The 9,329-nt window shown below is 35.6% G+C and overlaps 1 non-coding gene across 1 annotated transcript; it reads right to left on the bottom strand.

Annotated features, from left to right (window-relative positions):
• Window positions 1-2,983: 2,983 nt before the first annotated feature.
• On the bottom strand, window positions 2,984-3,102 carry LOC123877142. The gene has a single exon (XR_006798512.1). It is a non-coding gene; the product is annotated as a 5S ribosomal RNA (ribosomal RNA).
• Between the last annotated feature and the right edge of the window lie 6,227 nt (window positions 3,103-9,329).

Below are 9,329 nucleotides of genomic sequence, written 5' to 3'. Positions count from 1 at the left end.
CTTGCAAAAAATTAAATTGCCTTTGCGGCATCATTGAAGACCAAACCAACTAACGAACAATTTCACATTTACATTGTATGGTAGTATGTATAGTCACAAATGTGATAAAAGTCGTTTTATTAAATAAAATCTTCTGTAAAAAAAATTGTGCATTACAAATCCAACTTAGATCGTAAGTGAAATTAAAATAAAGCTGCTTCAAATTTTTTAATACTTAAAGGTAGGTAATTAAAATGATCTGGCAAAAATGTCAAGAGAAGAATTTCCAAGGAAATTTGATAACGGGTGAATTTCAAAATAATGCAGTGTGATACAAGACACTCAAAATAAAAAGAAACTGTTGGACAAAGTATACAAAGTTGGCCCGCAAATGAATGATGAGTTAGGGTAATGGATGGCCCGGCGCTTGACCGGCGATGTATCGGACGGAAATTTACATACATCTGCGAAGATTTATGATGCCACCGTCCATGATTTTGTACGGGCAAACGATAAACTGGTAATGGGCAAAGTTGTGGTGAACGGGGTCGGTAATGGTTAACAGATTTGGAGTGTGTTAGATTAAATTAAATAAAAAAAAAATCAAAAGAAAAATAAAACCGACTTCAAAAATCACAAGCACTAAAAAGTAATAAATATTTTTTGTTTAGTTACACGTGTAATTTACCTAGGTATGAAGTCGAGCGAGCATAATAAAACAAAATTAGAAATCCAAATGTGAAGCTTGCCCGACTTCATACCTAAAGATTCCGACGAGTTGAGAACCCCCTCCTTTTTTTGAAGTCGGTTAAAAAGGAATCATTAGAAAATTGTACGTTTTAAAATGTAGGACTGTTATTTATAACTATAGAACTTGTAATATTATAACAAGTTTGAACAAGTATGTAACTCCTATAAAGTGTTTTTGATAAAGCTTCTAGAATATTTCTCCAGAAAAATAGAACTTTGTGCTTAATAGAGAATGAGATCAGCTTCAACTCATTATACCGCAATATTTTTCTACTTTCATAAAGTATGGAGCGACACTTGACACCTTGAGAAGATCTGATTACGAATTTTAATGATCCAACCTTCCTTCAAGCGTTGGCTTCCCATTCTAATTGGCAGATTACCCTGACATCTGACGCTTTGTTTTTAGCAATTCAAACAAGGATTCGATCGTGACTCGAGACTGAAAACTCGGAAGATAAGTCTCACGTAATTGCTCTCGTTTTTTAACGACCTTATCTGATTTTTCTGCTCCACCACTGGTCCTGATGCCATTGAAATTTCAACACAATATCTCAAAAGTTAAGGCTGATATTTGTCAAGCAATTGCAGGATCTTTTAACAGTTTCCAATGTGTGGACATCCATCAGGATGGACTGTGGACAAGCATTTTGTGGAATAGGAAATCGGGCGGTGTGGTCCGACCGTTTTATATCGCAGCGATTTACGGTGATATAATAGCTAGAAAACGGTTTAGAAAGAATTTGTTCATTCGACAGTTGAAATTCAATGGTTTTTCGGACGTTTCTAGTTTTTCAACTTTGATTGGAATCTACCGACCGACTGTGAGAATATTTTTATTGAAATATCCAAAATATTGCATCATTAAAAACTGGCCTACTTTTTTGGTTATAAATACATAGGAACGCTACGTTTAAAGATACTATAAATACATATTAGTCTATGTGGAAAACATAATTTGAATTTTCAGAGTCCATTCATTTGAAGAGTCAGTATACAGACGTTTTTGAGCAAAAAACGCAGTCTGTTATAGTACCTAGTGTTATCTAGGTACGTAATATATAGGTTAGGTTTCTATCTCTACGTTTATTCTCTAAAACTTATCTATGTTAGCTGGAATACAATCAGAACCTCTTCAAGACGACAGTCTTCTATACTTACTAGTATTTTTTTTAATTAATTAATTATTGAATTTCTTTGAAAAAAGTTAACATGGAATGAAATTGTTGGAAACCTAAGATAAATGCTGTAAAGTAAAGTAAAACATGTCAGCGTATACTGTTACAAGTCTTTTTTTAACCCCCGACCCAAAAAGAGGGGTGTTATAAGTTTGACATGTGTATCTGTGTATCTGTCTGTGGCATCGTAGCTCCTAAACTAATGAACCGATTTTAATTTAGTTTTTTTTGCTTAAAAGGTGGCTTGATCGAGAGTGTTCTTAGCTATAATCCAAGGAAATCGGTTCAGCCGTTTGATAGTTATCAGCTGTTTTCTAGTTATTGTAACCTTTACTTGTCGGGGGTGTTATAAATTTTTAATTTACACTTGTTTCTGAATGCTCACGTAAGCGTATACTACAGTAACTATACTATACTATAATACTATAGTAACTTTTTTGGTATAGTCTTGTTATTGTCTGTGGTTGGCGTCACAAGACATGAATATGTAAACTCAACACCACATATTTAAATAATTCATACCCGAAAAGGGATTCAGTGTATGCAATTAATACACATTACAAGTGATCCGTGCAGCGTGCAGTGTGTTATGTATGACAGGAGCTACATAATGTCAGATTATAAATTATGTATGTTAACACTTTGAGAGCAATTACCAGGTTTCCATTACATAACTCAGCGATATCTTACTTCGAGGTCACTAAGTAAGGATACCAACTTTTTTTTATACGTTTGCCTGCAATCTGACTTGCTGGAGTGATGATGCAGCCTTAGATGGCGCTCCAATAAATTAGGAAACTGGTGCCCGAAGGGTACCTCTTTTAATTAGAAATTTCAATTAGAAATAAGGAAGTTAATCGCTTCGTAAATCGTATGTGTCCCTTGAATTTTTACTACGTCGATTTTTTTAAATTTTCTTATAGTGATGTACTACGATGAATTTCTTATGGAGCGTGGCTCCTTCGTTTTCGCGTAAGATGGCATGATCATCTTTAGAAATTTTTATTTCTCCTTATGCACGATTTGAAAATAATAAAATAATTATATTATTAATATTAAATAAACAAAAACAAAAAGGCCAACATCACGCGGTGTTCCCAGGCGGTCACCCATCCAAGTACTGACCGCGCCCGATGTTGCTTAACTTCGGTGATCGGACGAGAACCGGTGTATTCAACATGGTATGGACGTTGGCGATAAGGGAACTGAAAATAATAAATCAATAGAAAAAATATATTAATAAATTATTATTAAAAATATTTAATATCATTCCACACGTATCTACTGCAAGTTGGTTGTAATGGAATTTTTAACAAGTGTAAATTAAAAATGTATAACACCCCCGACAAGTGAAGGTTACAGTAACTAGAAAAGAACTAATAACTTTCAAACGGCTGAACCGATGTTCTTGGATTATAGCTAAGAACACTCTCGATCAAGCCAACTTTCAAACAAAAAAAAAAAACTAAATTAAAATCGGTTCATTAGTTTAGGAGCTACGATGCCACAGACACACACACAGAGAGATACACACGTCAAACTTATAACACCCCTCTTTTTGGGTCGGGGGTTAAACAAGCCGACTCTACAACGTTCTACCATTTGAACCTATGTCCACTGCTCTAATAGCGGTCTACTGAATAATAATCAAACTCTCATAAAATTTCAATAATGGCCCCGCTAACTGCCGCCGAATGCAAATCCGGCGTACACGGTGCTAAGTAACTTTGTTCCGTAAGTTTTAATTGTTTTGCGGGGGCTCGTAAATTTTAACACTTCATTTATTTAACATTCATTCGATTGTCGTAGTGCAGACTTCGGTTTAGACGATGTTTTTCCGATTTTACATAATTTCAACATGAAAAAGTATAGTAACTTTTGGTTAGGTGTATAATATTATGAATAAATTAAACCAGTTTTAACTGTTTTGTGGGGGTTTTATTTTTACATTATTTTCGATTGTCGTCGTTTAGACTTCGGTTAAGACGTTGTTTTTCATCAAGACATAATTTTATTTAAAAAAAACGAGATATCTAGCAAATGTGTTCGTTTCGTAGATATCTAATGAAAATAACTAATAAATTGAAAACAAGTAATTTAAAAAAACGAAAATAACCCTGACTATGGATTGCATTGCATTTTTTTCAGCCCAAACGTTTAAGCACCATTTTAATTTTTAAGAAATTTTATGTACTTGACAAATTCAATGATGCATTATTTATCAAAAGCCGTTGAGTGGTTCATATAACAAGTGTAAATTAAAAATTTATAACACCCCCGACGATCCAAAGTATTTGAGTTTTCCAAAACATCATTTTCAAATAAATAATTATGTATTTAGGCAACGTCCATCTTGACAGCTTGACATTTGTCTATTGACATAATATTATGAACCTAACGGTTATCTAACCTTCTTTTCTACAAGAAAACTAGAAAAGAGCTGATAACTCTTAAACGGCTGAACCAATTTTTTTAGATTATAGCTAAAAACACTCTCGATCAAGCCACCTTTCAAACAAAAAAAAACTAAATTAAAATCGGTTCATTAGTTTAGGCGCTACGATGCCACAGACAGATACACAGATACACAGATACACAGATACACAGATACACAGATACACAGATACACAGACACACAGATACACAGATACACACGTCAAACTTATAACACCCCTCTTTTTGGGTTGGGGGTTAAAAAGGATGACTTTAATATGGTAACTATAGCACAACATTTAAATCTTCGATTTCAATAAGTCATAATAGTTATAATTAGAGCAATATGGATAGACATAAATAATCAAAAAATACCAAAATAAGTCCGAAATCAATACAATTTGATTCGTAAAACAGAGTTACGCCTATTAAGCCTTGAATAAACGTCTAGCAGCTAAACCGTAACGTTAACGTGTAATGAGCTTAAGCAGTAAAGTTACGACTGTATACGCTGAAACTGAATAGGTGCCATACAATTTAAACTTGCCTTAGTGCTCGTTTTGCATTAGAATTGCATCGCATTTCTCCACATTTCATGTCTATAGCTGACATTGTATGAGTAAAATCAATTTACACACTAGACAAAAACATCAATGGAACAAAAACAAGTCACTAGAAGAATGTTAAATATATTGTATGTGGAAGGAAAAAAGAGAAGAGGAAGAGGAGAAAAGGTGGATGGATTGCGTGAAAGAGGATATGTGTGTAAAATGGGTGGAAAATGAGTTGGGGTGTGACAGAAGTGAGTGAAAGAAAAATACATGTTGTGCCAACCATACATAGGTTGGGATAAAGGACAAGACAAAGAAGAAGACAAAATCATCAAAATCTTCGTCATTACTGATAGGCGTTCACTGTTAGACATAGGTCTTTTGTAGGGACTTCCATATACCACGGTCTTGCGCCGCCTTAATCCAGCGGCTCTCTGCGACTCGTCTGGTGTCATCCATCCACCTAGTGGGGGATTCTAGCACCTTGGGACCCATCTATCTATCTATCTATTGGTTTTGCGAAAATTGGTTGTCTGTAAAGTCGGTTTACTGACGATAGTTGAACGTGACAACAAAGGCCGATTGTGCTTCTTTGTCGCTCGTTCCGCGCTCTCGCTTGCACTTCAAGCCTTACATGGAACGCCTCAGAGCGAGGTAACGCCGCATGAGTCATGTTTTTTCGTGCGTGCAGCCGGCTCTATCGAATTATAAGACGTTGTCACGTCAAAAATATTCCCTGCCCATTACCACTTCGGCTTCGCAGCCCGCTGAGCTATATCTGTTACTATGGTTCTCCCACTGATCTCTTAATTTTTGATTTGATAACGTGAAGAAACTTTATTGCAAGGATATTCACACACTGCGGTATTATGCCCCATAATATGTCATCGGTTCGCAGCTAATCCCTTGAAATCGTCCGTCGATCTAGAGTGGCGAGTTTTCAAACGCTAGGGTTTTTAACGTGACAACGTCTTATAATTCGATAGAGCCGGCTGTACGCAGCGCACGAAAAAACATGACTCATGCGGCGTTACCTCGCTCTGAGGCGTTCCATGTAAGGCTTGAAGTGCAAGCGAGAGCGCGGAACGAGCGACAAAGAAGCACAATCGGCCTTTGTTGTCACGTTCAACTATCGTCAGTAAACCGACTTTACAGACAACCAATTTTTTTTTATGAACTATATCTCCAAACAGAAACCAAAATTATTACCGTTCACAAAAACCACTCATGACGTGAACCAGCACTAAAATTGTTCACAGAGATTCAATTCAAATTAGAAATCCAATTTTCGCGTCCTTTACCTAACAATAAAACAATTGTACGAGACATGCATTTATTCCGAAAACTACACGAAATTTCTAACACAAAGTCCAGCTCATAATGCTCGTGACCACCAGAACCACGTTTTAATCAAATCCCGTACAAAACACAAAGAGACATTCCTTGAGCTCCTAGCTTCATCATAATCCATTGCATGTAATATAATAGTATATATTATTACAAAGCTGCTTTTAGTCCCATCAAATTCAAATTCAAATTCAAAATATTTGTATTCAATTAAACTTTTACAAGTGCTTTTGAATCGTCAAAATAATCTACCACTGGTTCGGAATGCCGTTCCTACCGAGAAGAACCAGCAAGAAACTCGGCGGTTGCTCGTTTCGAGTATTCAATTTACAATAATATGCCATACTATATGTACAAGCAATTGCAGCGCCGCGTATTGCTGGAGTGTAATAATAATAATAATAATAATCATGTTTATTCCAGATATTACATCCATTTTGTTAGTAATACAAACAATTGCTTATGACTATGTTAGTAAGTAATCCAAGCTTTTTTGTCATTTACATAATTTTCAATTACACTATGAATTCGAATCGAATTACTCGTCTTGGATAGCTAAGAACACTCTCGATCAAGCCACCTTTCAAACAAAAAACTAAATTAAAATCGGTTCATTAGTTTAGGAGCTATGATGCCACAGGCAGACACGCAGGTACACACGTCAAACTTATAACACCTCTCTTTTTGGGTCGGGGTTAGTGATCGTTTTGGTGACATGAGTATTTTTAAAAGATTTTAAAAGATAAAAATTTTAGCTCATACATTACTTGGAATATTTGAAAATAAATTGTTAAATAGCTCTACTATGTACAAAAAAAAATGGCTTGAATGTTTCAAATTAGAAATTTACATCAAAAATCTGAATGGCTCCACTTTTTGAATACTTCCTTGGGTGCTAACTGCTAAGTAAAGGTTTCTATCAAAGGAAATCTCTTGTTCACAAAACGCCGTATTTTTAACCCCCGAACCAAAAAGAGGGGTGTTATAAGTTTAACGTGTGTATCTGTGTATCTGTGTATCTGTGTATCTGTCTGTGGCATCGTAGCGCCTAAACGAATGAACCGATTTTAATTTACTTTTATTTGTTTGAAAGGTGGCTTGATCGAGAGTGTTCTTAGCTATAATCCAAAAATATCGGTTCAGCCGTTTAAGAGTTATCAGCTCTTTTCTAGTTTTCTTGTAGAAAAGAAGGTTAGATAACCGTTAGGTTCATAATATTATGTCAATTGACAAATGTCAAGCTGTCAAGATGGACGTTGCCTAAATACATAATTATTTATTTGAAAATGATGTTTTGGAAAACTCAGATACTTTAGATCGTAGGCGCGGAATAGTCCAAGAAAATCAGTTCAGCCGTTTGAAAGTTATCAGGTCTTTTCGGTCTTTTCTAGTTACTGTACACTTGTCGGGGGTGTTATAAATTTTTAATTTACACTTGTGTACTTCTTCGTCCGCGTCACATACAGACAGGACTATTTCGACCGTCTGAGGGAAACAAAGGCGGCCTTTCAGAATACTGCCTAAGCATTGTCCACTTTGCTGCGGGCAAGACTCACTTAACCATTTTAGGTGGAGCCCTGTCATTCAATTTATTGCCTTCAATAACGTTTAGCTCGCTTCGTAAAGTTAGGCACGCCTGATACCAACATAAACTGGGTAGAATCCGGTTTAAACCAGATGCAAGGGGAATAGACTGGTATATTATGGGATATAGGAACAGAATGCGGTTTTCGTATATGAGACGGTGACATTTGATACGTGAGGTGTACAGGAGGAATGTTGTTTGATATAATTTAGAATTAGGGATTAATTAATATAGGTAAAAAATTAGATAATGTACTTTTGTTAATAAATCACTTATTTCCATTTCATTTTTACCTGATTGAACCTCTAAAATACATTAAAGCCTTATTTATTTTTACTATTCAATTTTCTTGCAGTGTCTGTATGCCCTACGTTTGATCGATTTTTCAACTGCTTATAAAATTTCTTGTTATCTTTTGTTAATTTTTCCTGGAATTTCAAAAGAATGAAATAGTTTTCAGAAGTTACATAATATTATCAAACATCTAATATTTGATTATAAATGTGAACTCAAATAAGTATTTTACCAGTTTAAAATGCACCAAATCTCTTGTATGTCTCTTGTATCTGAAGTCTGTGTCTGTATCTCTTGTATCTGAAGATAATCATCAGTTACTTAATGCTTGGCTTCTATATACCAACACATATACAGATAATCTAGAGAACAGTACAAAATAGGAATCCAACATAAGCTCAGATCAATACCTAAGTTAGGGTCCAATGCTCATTAGGAATTAGAGAGTGAATGCCTACATTGCGGATAGCGACATTTAATTAGATCTGTAACCCGAGGCGAAATGGACAGATCGACCGTGCAACCAGCGATTTGTATTTGATAAATGCGAATAGTTCAGTGGAGATACACTATAGTTAGGCTATATAGGAATTACTATTAAGGCTTAAGTTATAAATGGAACATGATTGTGTTGAGAGGCTAATTTTGAAATAATAAAACTCAATGAAAGAATCCATACGAAAGTTCATTCATGCGAAAGTGTGTCTGTCTGTCTGCTACCTTTTCACAGCCCAACAGTAGGTATAACCGATCCTGACGAAATTTAGTACAGGGTTAGCTTATATCCCGGGGAAGTATCTAGTAGTTAGCTAGCTTACATCCCATAGGCTACTTTTTATCCCGGAAAATCAAAGAGTTCCCGCGGGATTCCTAAAGACCCATCCACTTAACCGATTTGTATGAAACTTGGTACCGAAGTAGCTTGCCTCCCTGTAATCGAAATAACTTTTTATCCCGAAAAATCCAACAGTTCCCACGGGATCTATAAAAATCTAAATCCACGCGGACGAAGTCGCGGGCATCCTCCAGTACCTATTTAATGAAAGCCAAGGCGACTTAAAGGTTCATTTACGAAAAGAACAAGGAAGAATTACGATGATAGAGATAAAGCCTCTGGTTCGGCATCGATATAATAACAACCCCTGACAGACACCACTTTTCTACAATTTTATTATACGTATAGATATAGATTGGATGTTGGCTTGCTACAAA

Source organism: Maniola jurtina, chromosome 22 (assembly GCF_905333055.1).
Source record: "Maniola jurtina chromosome 22, ilManJurt1.1, whole genome shotgun sequence".
Classification (NCBI taxonomy): domain Eukaryota; kingdom Metazoa; phylum Arthropoda; class Insecta; order Lepidoptera; family Nymphalidae; genus Maniola; species Maniola jurtina.
The sequence above is the reverse complement of the archived record's forward strand: the minus strand, read 5'-3'. Positions and strand labels throughout refer to the sequence as shown.